Raw genomic sequence first — 12,579 nt, 5'->3', positions numbered from 1 at the left:
TAATAGACACTGGGCTTCCAGAAGGAAGCTTTTAGGCTAAAATAATATTTTTTTCTTGATAATATTTACGATGTTATTGTTGTTTTAATGAAACAGGTCATTTATTCTATTTCTCAACCCACCTGTATACATTGGAGTAGGTTTGATCAATAAGCTTTAAGGGGGGAGTAGGTTCAAAGATAAGCCAAGGAGGATTGGGACAGGGATCATGGAACCTACTGGCAAATTGGATCCCTCCTATATTATCCTATGGATGCTGAGCTTACCTTGACCAACTATATAATGTTTGCTCTCAATCATGAGTTATTTACTGCAGATCTTTAGGTACCTGTTATAGGTCAAGGAAGAAAATGCATGTGGTTGGATAATGAAGTGGGAAGGGCCTTGGGCACAGAGACAGGCAGTGCGGATTTCACTCTTCATTTTGCCATGAATTTAGGAAATTATTCTTTAAGTCTCAGTTGCTTTATCTTAAGAAATGGAAACGTATATTTAGGGAGGGCTTTAACCTGCTTGATTTCAAGACTTTCCTGCTTTCACTACTCTGATTACACTTAGGGGGGATTTTTCCAAATGTGGTTCATATGAATTGCCAATTTTCAAGTAATTAAAACACAAAAGCATATGTTAACAAATTTGCAAATTATTCTCTCATGATCTATCTTGTAAGGGTTTTACTTTTTGATGATATATGTTGTAAGGTTGCTTTTAATTCACTATGAAAAATTCCAATTATCAATGAATTATAGATACAGAGAATGAATGGCTAATTAATAGAAAGTATTGGCTCTTAGAAACCTAGATAAAAATGATGTTTTTGTGGCATAAGTGGAAGACTCCAATCCATACAGCTGTCCTTGGTTCATGATTTAGCCCTGTGTTTTGCTAAAAAATGATAAATAGCACAGTGTCTTAATTCTACGATGCACTCCCTCTCCATATTTTAATGTTTCTGAAATCAAAATGCTTCTCAAAAATTGAAGCCAAAAAGGACTAGCCTTAGTTGTAAAATATGTCATTACCTCCAGATAAGCAAAATTAGATGTGTGTGTGTGTGAGAGAGAGAGAGAGAGAGACAAAGAGAGAAAGGAGATAATTTTTTATTTGCCACTCACCTATGTTTAGTTACTTGTACTATACTGGGGGTTAAATTTCAACTTTTATATTTGGAACCCTAATTGTTACTAAATATGCCTTCAAAAATACTACACTAGGAGGCAGTATTGGAAAAAAACAGTTATTATGAATGTTGACACTTTCCTGTCAACCACAGATCAGTAAATTAAAAGATTTCTAAACTCTCTCAGGACAGGTGATGAAATAGAGCTAGAAGAGATTGATCTGACCAGGTCACCTGTGTGAAGGACTGCAACTTCAGTTGCAGAATTCTCTCTTTGTAAACTTCCTTTCCTCTTTCCTTCCTTCCTTTTTTAAATAAGTGACTTTATTCTTGATATCTTCACATTAAAAATTCAATGCATATGGAAATTCAATGCATATATAAATTATCAATCAATCAATAGAATAGATTAGAATAGACAAATTTCCTCTGCAGAAGAATTCCAAATAATTTATGTTGATACTTTACCCTCAAAAAAGTGAAGCATAATTCCTGACTCCTTAAGTGTGGGCTGTGTATGGTAATTTCCCTCGAAGAGTAAAGTATGAAAAATGGGAAAAAGAATAACTTGACAGTGGAAAAACCAGACAGCCATCACCTCGGCCAGGTGAGTAAGGCTGACAGGGATAAATCATGTTGACAGTATGGGCCCTTGATATAATGTGATGGAAATGGCACTTTACCTCTGGGATCTTCTTCCCCCAAATTTGTAACCCCAGCCTAACCATAAAAATACATCAAATAAATCCCAGTTGGGGGGCGTTCTATGAATACCTGACCTGTATTCATCAAAACTGTCAAGGTCATCAAAACCAAGGAAAGTCATGGCCAAGGGGAGCCTAAGGAGACATGATCACTAAATGTAATGTGATATGCTAGATGGCATCCTTAGAATTGAAAAAGACATTAAATAAAAATTAAGGTACTCTAATTAAGGAATTAAACTATGAACGTAAGTTAATAGGAATGTATCAATGTTGGCAAATCGACCATACTTATGTAAGATGTTAATAATAGGGAAGCTGGCTGTGGAGGTAGATGGGAACTCTCTGTACCATCGTCACTATTTTTCTGTAAATCTCAAACTATTCTAAAGCAGAGTTTATTTTAAAAAAATTAAGTACTCCAAGAGAAGTACTGTATTTTTAAATTCTTTGTATATCACAAGAGCTATCTCCTAAAATATATTTCTATTTATTACATGTGCCTTTAAAGTTGTGATGTTAGAGTCATATTTTTTAAGTGTTTTTTCATCTTTAGAATTTCTGTTAACTACCATCTGCGATAGGTGAGAAATTAGTTCAATTACGTATTATTCCTTCTTCTTTCCTTCTACCCCATTCTTTTGATATATCATCATATATCAGTATCATTTTATTTAAAATATACAATACCTCCCACAGATGTTTACCTTTAGTCCTATATTTAAATAATTTTTTTTTTTTTTTTTTTTTTTTTAAAGATTTTATTTATTTATTTGACAGACAGAGACAGCGAGAGAGGGAACACAAGCAGGGGGAGTGGGAGAGGGAGAAGCAGGCTTCCCGCCGAGCAGGGAGCCCGATGCGGGGCTCGATCCCAGGACCCTGGGATCATGACCTGAGCCGAAGGCAGACGCTTAACGACTGAGCCACCCAGGCGCCCCAGTCCTATATTTAAATAATTGGGTGCTAGCATTTTTAACCCCATTTTTTTCTATTTATGAAATTTTTATTTAAAATACATCAGTGGATCCTCTAAATCTCATTATCAAGTAGAGTTTTGTTTTACAAAACTAACTCTGAAATTTTATATTTCCTGAGATCTGGGATGTCTGAAAACATCGATACACAGTGTTATATTTGAAATAAATATAACCAGGAGTGAACGTATTGCATCACACTTCTTAATCTATGCACTTTTAAATGCAAACCATGTGGGTGGGTGTGGTTTGCATTAAACAAGAAGCTTACATTAAATGTTTTCTTAACTGATTGGCTGGCCTTTGTTCTGTATAATGAAAAAACCCCACCTTTTTCAGTATCACAGAGTTTAAGTTGAAGATTTTTCACATTCAGAATTGAAAAATTATATTGAACCAATTTTGTTCCTTTGGAGTTTTAGGATATATATGAAACTAGAGTAACAGAAGCAAAAATGGGAGGCATGGGAAGAAGGAACAGAAGAGTACAGGTTAGCCTGGTGATGGGTATTAAAGAGGGCACGTACTGAACGGAGCATTGGGTGTTATACGCAAACAATGAATCATGGAACACTACATCAAAAACTAATGATGTAATGTATGGTGATTAACATAACATAATAAAATAAAAAAAAATTTAAAAAAAGAAGAGTACAGCTTAATTCTGAGCTACCAATAGTTGGTTCCAAAACTAGTATCTGGTTTACAATAGGACTTTCCATGAGGAGTTTCAGCTTTAACTCCTCTGACATAACATTTGAAAACACTTTGTATGGGACAAGGCAGAGCGGAAGTTTGTGATGGGATCTGGGGCAAGAGGCATGAATGTGAGTTTGGCTACACCGACAGAGCTCACTTCTGCTGACAAGGTCCATCATCCCTGCCGACCTCAAGCACAGCCTCGGTGCCTTGGGGACGCTGGGCACGTTCCAGCATTATTGTGTTTCTCTCTGAGCCTTTATCAATTCGGAGTGTCCATCTCAGCATTTATCTCATCAGCAGCCTGCTACCCACCTCCTAGGCGTGTGAATTTTTCACGGAGCTCAATGTCCCGGGAGACCGAAATAAAAATTCATGTCTAAAAGTAGGGGCTGCACATCCGCTTTGAGAAAATATTTAGTGATATGGATAGAGTCCCTTCAGTAGCAACTTTTAGACATGTAAATATAAAGTGGTGAGACATGTTTACTGAATTAAGGGAAGGACGAATAGGATCTCTTAAGGTTCAAAACAGGCTATCCTTTTAATTATCTTCTAGCATACAGAGCTGACATCTCTGTTTCATGTGCCTTTCTCCAGCAAACCTAATACCTGGTTCAAAGAACATTTGTCACACCATCTCTGAGACTTTCATCCTCTGTCTTCTCCTACATAGTAGCAGTCAGAGCTTTTTTAATTTACAAGGGAAAAGTAGCTTTAGCCAAAACAGGGATTTTAATATAAGGAGAAAGGGCAAATTCAGAAACATGTCAGTGCTGATGTGTCTCAAGAAGATACTGACACCAGGAGTAGAAAACTGAATCATCTGTTTCTTTATCTCTGCTCCTGCTAACAAGTCTGTCTCTCTGTCTCTCTCTCTCCCTTTCAGATTGATGTGCTCTGTTTAAATTATTCAAGTCCATACAAAGGGATTCCTTTCTCTATAAAGTTGGAATGATAATACACAATGAAGACAAATATGATTATAATAATGCTGCTGCTGCTGATGATGAAATACCTATTTTCTATGCCTAAACACAAGGGTAATACCCATCCAATATGACTGTTGTAAATATTGGACAAAATCGTATATGGAGAAATTTAGTCCACGTCCTGAGCCACAGTAAATTTAGAAGTCAAGTAAGGGTCCGACCACAGAGGGCTTTGCATTCTGTGTCAACAGTGATATTAATTAGCATTCATTAAACACTCACTGTGTGCCAGGCAATTTTTGAATGGCTTTAGGTAAATTATCTTCTTTAATATTCTGCTCAACTGTATGAGTTGGGTATCATTACCCTCATTGTCCAGATGAGGAATCAAAAAGACAGAGATGTGAGTAGGTGGGTAGTAGAACCTGAAACTGAAGCTTGTCAGCCTGACTCAAGGGTTTGTGCTCTTGACCTCTCGGTTACACTGACTCTCAGGTCGAATTTGAACCCCAAGACAGTGGTGATCTTATAACGGTTTCAACCAGTGAAATTTTAGGAACAACTTGAGACCGATTTGGTTTTTATAAAGATCACTTAGATGATAACATTGAGAATACTTGAGGATACAAAGGTTAGCTCCCAGCATTGCTAGTAAAATTAAGCATAAAAATAACTCTGTGCCAAGAAACTGGAAATATATGTGACTCAAAATAACCCAGATAAATATATCACAGCCTTGAAACCATTTGATGATTTTAAAGGGTTCAGACCAAGGTTACCCTACATGCTGGTTTTTCAGAAAGTATTAGTTCTCCCTCTTTTCTCCTATGAGGCAAAATCTAGCTTAATGGCAGGACTAAGGACTTTTGAATTACTGACAGCAGACCAAGACTTGAGATAAAACAGCCTTGGATTCATGAAGAGATCAGTCAGATATTCAGCATTTCCAGGATCAGACTGAGAGTGAGCTCCAGAGGGTTACCTGAGGCCTGAGTTTAAACATCCCTGAAGTGCAGGGGTGCAAAGCAAGTATGTGTGTGCTGCAAATCCTACGCCCTAACAATTGCAACTCGAAGAAAGCCGAGTGGACTCAAAAATATTTCATCTTCATACTAGGCACAGTCCCAATTTCTATTTGTAAACTGATGAAAACCAGATTTCTCTCAGCACTTGGCCTTCACTTCTCAATTTCTCTTCTCTCTCTCTCTCTCTCACACACATCCCCACATAAACACACATGTGTACACATCCCCACATATATAAACACATACACATACAGATGCCTGCATACTTTAGTGATTAATTTTTCTCTCGATATATTGTGTTTAAACAAATTCAGTTCCAGACAACATGGATAGAAAATTGTTCCCTTTCATTTAATTTGGAATGCTCTTTGGTTCCTTGTACTTTTTAACAATTTACTTTTATGTTTTAGATTCCCTCAAAGTCTGCATAGGGTCTCCCTCTATAAGTAAGTAATAGACTCAGGGCAACAAGAATTAGCTTTTTTATTTCTCATAACCCAGGTCTATTTCATGATATTTTAGTCGATCTTTGCTTTTATAGGATATGAAGTCTTGCTGTTCTGGTTACAAAAAGAAAGAAGTCCATCTTTTCCCTCCTTAGCAACCAGCCTATTTTTCAGAGGTGAGGCTATTGACCTAGATACTCTGCAGTGATCCGGTCACTTCCCCTGACCATTCTTCAAGATGGTATTATACGGAATATTACTCCATTATATAATCCCTGGATGATCTCTAAATATATCCCTATCCACACTTCAGAATGTCTGTGCAGTTATCAGAGATCAATATGATGTTTACATAACAAGTATTCCCCACAGAAATAAAGTCTGATGAAGTAAGGCACGTTATGTGTGTGCATGAGGTAAGGATCTGTCTGGAAAAGGCAGAGAGGTTTATAACCCACCACAAAGGAACTACAGGGATAGTAGCATTTTTGTTCTTTAATAGATTTTGTAATCATATTTAGAATAGGTTATCCCAGAGTATCTCTCATGATCACAAAGGCCTGCCTTGCAGGTTTCCTCCTTCTTTGACTTGATTTGCTATTATCCAGCACAACAGAAGAATTATTTTTCCTCTTCATCAGTGTACCTACATACATGACATGCTGGAATGATTTTTTTTAGAGTTTATGTTATTGCTTCTCTCTAAAACAATCTCTGAATGTAAGCACAGATTAAATTAAACAATAATTTAAAGATGTATAAATAGTAGATGGGACTATTCGTATCATTCAACTAACAAGTATTTTTTTGAGCAGCAATTAGGTGCCAGCAAATGTGCGAAGTGTGGAAAATGTATCATCTGAGTTCTACATTTCCTTGGGATATAGAAAGCCAGAGGACGATTCTGTTTCCACTCTAATAATGAGAACAAGCCAGATACTATATAAAACCACAGAAGTTTTTAAATGTATTTGAAAACAAAAGCCACAGGGTAGCCTGGGGAACTGAAAAGCACAAGGTGACGAGCCTCTTGAGCCTCTCAGATGAGAGAGCAGACACGCATTTGGCAGGGCAGCGAGAGGAAGAGGGAGCTGCCATAGACATGGGTAAAAAAAACTAGATGGAATTTTATTTACTTTTTAAATGCTGAGGCATGGAGATCTCCGCATTCCCTCACTGACTCTTTCCCTGGGCCTTCACGGAGTGCTTGCAAGAAAGACTGGGGACAGAGAAGAGGAAATAAAAAAGACATTCTCTGTGGTGTAAGGTATATGGCTATCTAAGTGAGGGTGAAGAGTGGGAGTCGAGAGGGGCCTGCTTGTGAGAGAAGGCAGTCATGGCTGGAGGGAGGAAGGGCAAGACATCACTCCTCCTGAGAGGCAGGCACGTCGCCCCCCTCCCCCAAGTCTGCAGAAGAACTGCAAGGAGCCTGCCAGCACTCCAGGCCTCTTACCAATTAGAACAAAGCCCTCACTGCCATAGGGAATTTGAGGACTGCCATGCACAGAGGATAACTAAACAGGGGGGTGCAGAGCAGATGGCACAAACAGAAGGTAGACTCAAATTCGACTGTTTCAGTAACTACACTAAGTATAAATGGATTCAATACTCTAGCAAAATTCAAGGATTGCCAGGCAAGATTAAAAAAAAAAATACCCACCTTTTTACTGTTTAAAAGTAACACACAAAAATACAAACAAGTTGAATGACAAAGAAATAAAATAATATACCTTTGAACCTTAAATGTAAGAAAGATGGTCTAACTTGTGATTCAAAAAGTTGCCCACATGATAACGCCCTGCTATTGGAATCAATCAACCGTTCCCTTTTGACACATCGATATCCTTAAGCACAAGGTACCTCCATTTCTCTGTTCATGCCATACTTTGTCATACTTTGTCTTTTTCACTGCAAAACCCCCATGTATTTTTCTGATTCTTTTTCATTAACCTAATGCTATAAGCAAGCAAAATTAAGTGTATCAAATTCACCAAAGTTTACAATCTCATTAGGGAAGCATGATACAGAAACAGAAAATGAGTGTTCAATGATTTGGTAAGAGGGACTGTTAAGGATTTCTGGAAAAAGAAGTCTGACAAGGGTGAAGACGAGGCAGACAATGCTTTGAAGAAACCAACAGCCTCCCAATTGATTTCAAGGTTTGCAGTCATCCCTCCTCAACTTTTCCTTAACAACAAATAAAAACGTTAGCAAAATAACAATTTGATTATATTATTTCCCTGCACAAAATTGTTCTCCCCAGTGACCCTATCTTCACCAGCAGGGGTGGCTCTTTAATATGGTTAAAATCCAAAGCGGCAGCCTTTCTTCCTCCCCAGAACCTTCAACACTCACTCTCCTGGAATGTGTTATCCTCTCAGAGTCTTGGCCCAGTTTCCTGGGTCCAGATATCATGCTTACCCATTATTTTGTTGGGTCCTGACATTATGCCTACCTACTGCATCCAGGCACTAACTAGGAATCTTTTGCCAAAATTGAGAACCACGTTGGGGCCCCCATTTGTGCCCAGGGGACTCCCATAATCATGTTCCATCAACTACAGAAGATGTCCCCTTAGATATCAATGCTGTCTGGATCTCATCACCATGTTTCCTTGGAGTCCATATATTGGACTGATGCTTCCTTTATTGTACACCAACCCACCTCTGAGGTCCTAGATTGCTTCCCAAGCACAGGTTTATATAACATGGTTCCATTTGCCTCTTCCCTTGCTGATTTCTAATCTCCTTTCTCCAAGAAAAAGAACCAGGGATGATGGGAAGCAAATACACACAGGATTGAACTCAGCCAGAATTATCATCAAATTGAAAGACAGTGAGTTAGTGCGATTGGCTTTTAATATAGAGGGCAAGCTATGTCCTCGCCTCAATACAGAGAACCCGTTTAGAGGTCTCAAAGCACTAAATGATATGAGGTCATGGGTTAGAGGATAGTGAATTTCCAGAGGCAGGAGATCCTGGTTAAAATAAATTTTCTAGGAAAAAGGAATGTGGGCATCAACACATATTTATGACTCCAAGACATATTTACTTATGGGCATGTTGGTAGACACTCAAGCCCACACCTGTTTTATAACAACAGATCAGTCATGAATAGGATGATTACCTTCAAAAATACTGTAAAAGTACTAATGCTAAGGAAGGTATAAATAACCTCCAAGTCATTATTGGTTAAGGGTGGTATATAATTTTCTGTCAGGCACAGTTAAAGGGAGAATTACTAACTCACTGTCCACTACACTGCATTTCAGATAATAAACATTGAAAATAATGTAACAAAGTGGAAAGAAAACAGGCTCAAGTCTAGAGCTGTGGGCTCAAGTACCGATTCTTCCAAATACCCTGAGCCAGGCTTTCAGTCTCACTGAATCTCAGTTTTTATATCTATAAAATGGGCTGTTACAACCTGTCCTATCCCATAGGTTGTTGGAAGAATAATATAAACCTTACATATAACTTATGTTATATAAATATTACACTGCCATGCAAAAGGTAATTGTGCCTTGTTATGGCCATTTGCACAGGCACAGTGTCTCATAAGCAGGTTAATATAATGGCTTATTTTTGACATGTAAATGACCACTAAATGTTTTGAATCCTTTAACACAGGAGATTTGAAGATCAGCTTTTCAAGCTAGGGTTTTGGCCAGAGACCAAGATAATTCAGCTGCCAGCTACAAAGTACTACAGCAAGTGCCAGAAACACTACTCATTTTTGAATTGGAAAAATATCTTTGCCAAACCACGTCTTAAGGGTTTTTATAGTTCTTTCCCACATGTCACCATGAAAATGTTATTTTTCATATCTCATTTTTGAATGGGGCTGTCAGGATAACAAGTATCAACTCTTTTCCAGGCCTGGGAAATTGAGGAGTATTTTAGGGAATCCAGTGACTTATGTCTTGAAGGCATGGGCAGCACCGACTGAAATAAGCACAGGGGGCTGGTCTCCAGTTGCTAGCTGGTATTCCCAAGTCTGCTTCTGCACAGACAAGCTCCCAGACAAACATTCCAGGACTGGCATCAACACCTGGGAGGACACAGTGGCGTTTGGAGAAATATTTGAAAAATGTGACAACTAATCATGTTATAATGAAAGAGAAAATGCCATTGTCACTCTTAGCCATCCCCACCTCATGGCCACATTAGAAAAAGGAGGTTTGTTTAAAGCAGACCACAACATCTACATTCCCAGCAGCTAGAACTGAAGATGGTTTGGGGAGGGATGAGGGCTCCGAACTGATGTGTGCAGGCCCCTGTTGCATCCAGGACCTAATCAGGAATGTCTTCCCTCTCTTACACTGCCATCCCGAGTATCAGCAGGGACCCTGAGAGGCTGAAATGGTGGAATAAATAGGTCTGAGTTTCTTACGTTGGGTCTGAAACTTTAATAAATGAAAATACTTGGAAAGTTATGGGACAGGACTAAAACAGTTTCAAGGGACTCAGCCCTCCAAGAAGATCATTTTTTAAAGAACAGCTGATAGAAGTTACTGCAAACAAATACAAATGTTTTGAGTTTACATCCTACATACTTGCAATACCACAATAAACCACTTACATCCTACCAAGAAGTTTTGATATGAATCAGATACAAAGCTATTCCCCTCACAATATTTGTCATTCAACTTGGTATATCCCAACCGGCCAAGAAGATTTTGCTGAGTTTAAATTTCTGTAGCCTGATGTTCTGAAAACCACAGGTTTACTGAAGGTGCATTTTCAGACACTTCACCTTGTCCACCTTTAAATATTTCTGAGCTATGGGGAGCCAGCTGAAGACTAAACAGGGGTGTGACACTGTGATCATTGCCATGGTGAGGACTGGAGGAGGGCAAGGCTGGGATAGAAGGGGACACAGGAGGCTGAGGCAATGACACAAGTTACAACTCATGGGAGCTTAAGACCGACACATGTGCACAGATAGAATACGTCTTCAGAAGTGAGCATGAGTAGGAGGTCATGACTAATAGAATGTTGGTGGTGGGGAAGAAGAAGGAATCAATGACAGTGCCTATTATTTCTGATTTTGGAAACGTGGTGAATGGCAGTGCCCTTAAAGGATGGAGATGAGCTTCCTTTGGGGATGGGGAAAGGATGATATACTCAGATTTGTGCATTTTACTATTGCTAACGGGACTTGTACATCGATGTACAAGTGGGAAGTGAGATATCTGGTTTAGAGTTATGGCAGGCATTTTTATGTTGGCCCCAGATAGCCCCACCTCCTGGTATTCAGGCTTTCTGTAAAACTCTCACCTTGAGGAATTTGTTTCTGACCAGCAGAATATAGGAACATTGAGGAGATGTCTCTTCCATGATTAGGTTACAAAGACTGTGACTCCTATCTTGCTAGGGTGCTCTCTCCATTGCCTTCACAGCTTGCGCACTTAGATGAGGCCAGTTACCGTGCTGGAGAGGCCCACATGGCAAGGCACTCAGGGTGCTCTCTGGCCAACAGCCAGCAAGCAGCTGAAGGCTTTAATCCAAAACTATGCAAGGAAATGAATATTGCCTCCACTGACTGCATGAGCCTTCCCCAGCTGAGTCTTCAGATGAGAATGTAGACCACCCGCTGACACCCTTCTCACTCTTTGTGAAAAGCCAGGAAGCAGAAAACCCAGTGAAACTGAACCCAGATTCCTGACTCACAGCGATCGTAAGACGATAAATGTGTGTCAGTTTAAGCCATTAAGCTTCCGGGTAATTTGTTTTGCCCCAAGAGATAACTAATACACCAGCTCTGGAGATGGGAACTAGGTTGGAGACTCACCAGCAAAGGGATGGTTTATGCTGACAGTAAAAACTCAACAAAACATAATGTATAGTGATGGGGAAAAGGAGATTGGTATAGAAGCTGGAAGAATAGTAAATTTTTTTAAAGATTTTATTTATTTATTTATTTGAGAGAGAGCGAGCAGTCACGAGAGAGAGAGCACAAGCAGAGGGAGCAAGGAGGGAGCAACAGAGAGAGAGGGAGAAGCAGACTCCCCGCTGAGCAGAGAGCCCAATGTGGGGCTCAATCCCAGGACCCTGGGATCATGACCTGAGCCAAAGGCAGACACTTAACCTACTGAGCCACGCAGGCACCCCTGGAGGAAGAGTAAAGTGAAGGGAAGGAAGGGGGATCATGAGCCTAATGAGAACTGTAAAGAAAGAGAGATCTGAATGGTGCGAATTGCAAGGTTAAGGAAAGCATGACCCAGTATCAAATGCTGAGATCAAGACTGAAAACTGCTTTTAGCAACAAGGTGTCTTCTGCTTACTTTGATGTGAACAACTTCAAAGAAGTGACCCGGCAGAAGGCAGATTTCTACAGACTGAGGAGAAAACACAAAGTGAGAAGGGAAAAGAAATTTCTTTGAAGAAGCACAGCTGTTAAGAGAAGGAAAGAATAATGTGCTATTTGCGGTAAGATGAAAAGTCAGTGGCTTTTTTATGAGGGGAAAGAGACTTGAGCCTGTGAGGGCTTCTTGGTCATGCAAATTTTGATTGCATTTTCTGGTATTTATAACTAAGCTGTTATAACAAAAACAATAAAGAAATAACACTCATTTATAATCTTCCTGCCCTTTTGAAGGTGCATATATGTCCATTTGCATTTTACAGAACAACAAAGCACTTTTTTGTATATATTATAAACATCTGATGTTGTA

At 39.2% G+C, this 12,579-nt stretch overlaps 1 long non-coding RNA gene across 1 annotated transcript in view; it reads right to left on the bottom strand.

Moving 5' to 3' along the window:
* Positions 1-12,579, bottom strand: part of LOC116627767 — a 30,512-nt gene that overhangs the window by 12,495 nt on the left and 5,438 nt on the right. The window lies entirely within an intron of this gene.

The sequence above is a fragment of the Phoca vitulina genome, unplaced genomic scaffold, assembly GCF_004348235.1.
Source record: "Phoca vitulina isolate PV1807 unplaced genomic scaffold, GSC_HSeal_1.0 scaffold101, whole genome shotgun sequence".
Lineage (NCBI taxonomy): Eukaryota > Metazoa > Chordata > Mammalia > Carnivora > Phocidae > Phoca > Phoca vitulina.
Note: the sequence above shows the minus strand (reverse complement) of the source record. Positions and strands in the feature narration are given on the sequence as shown.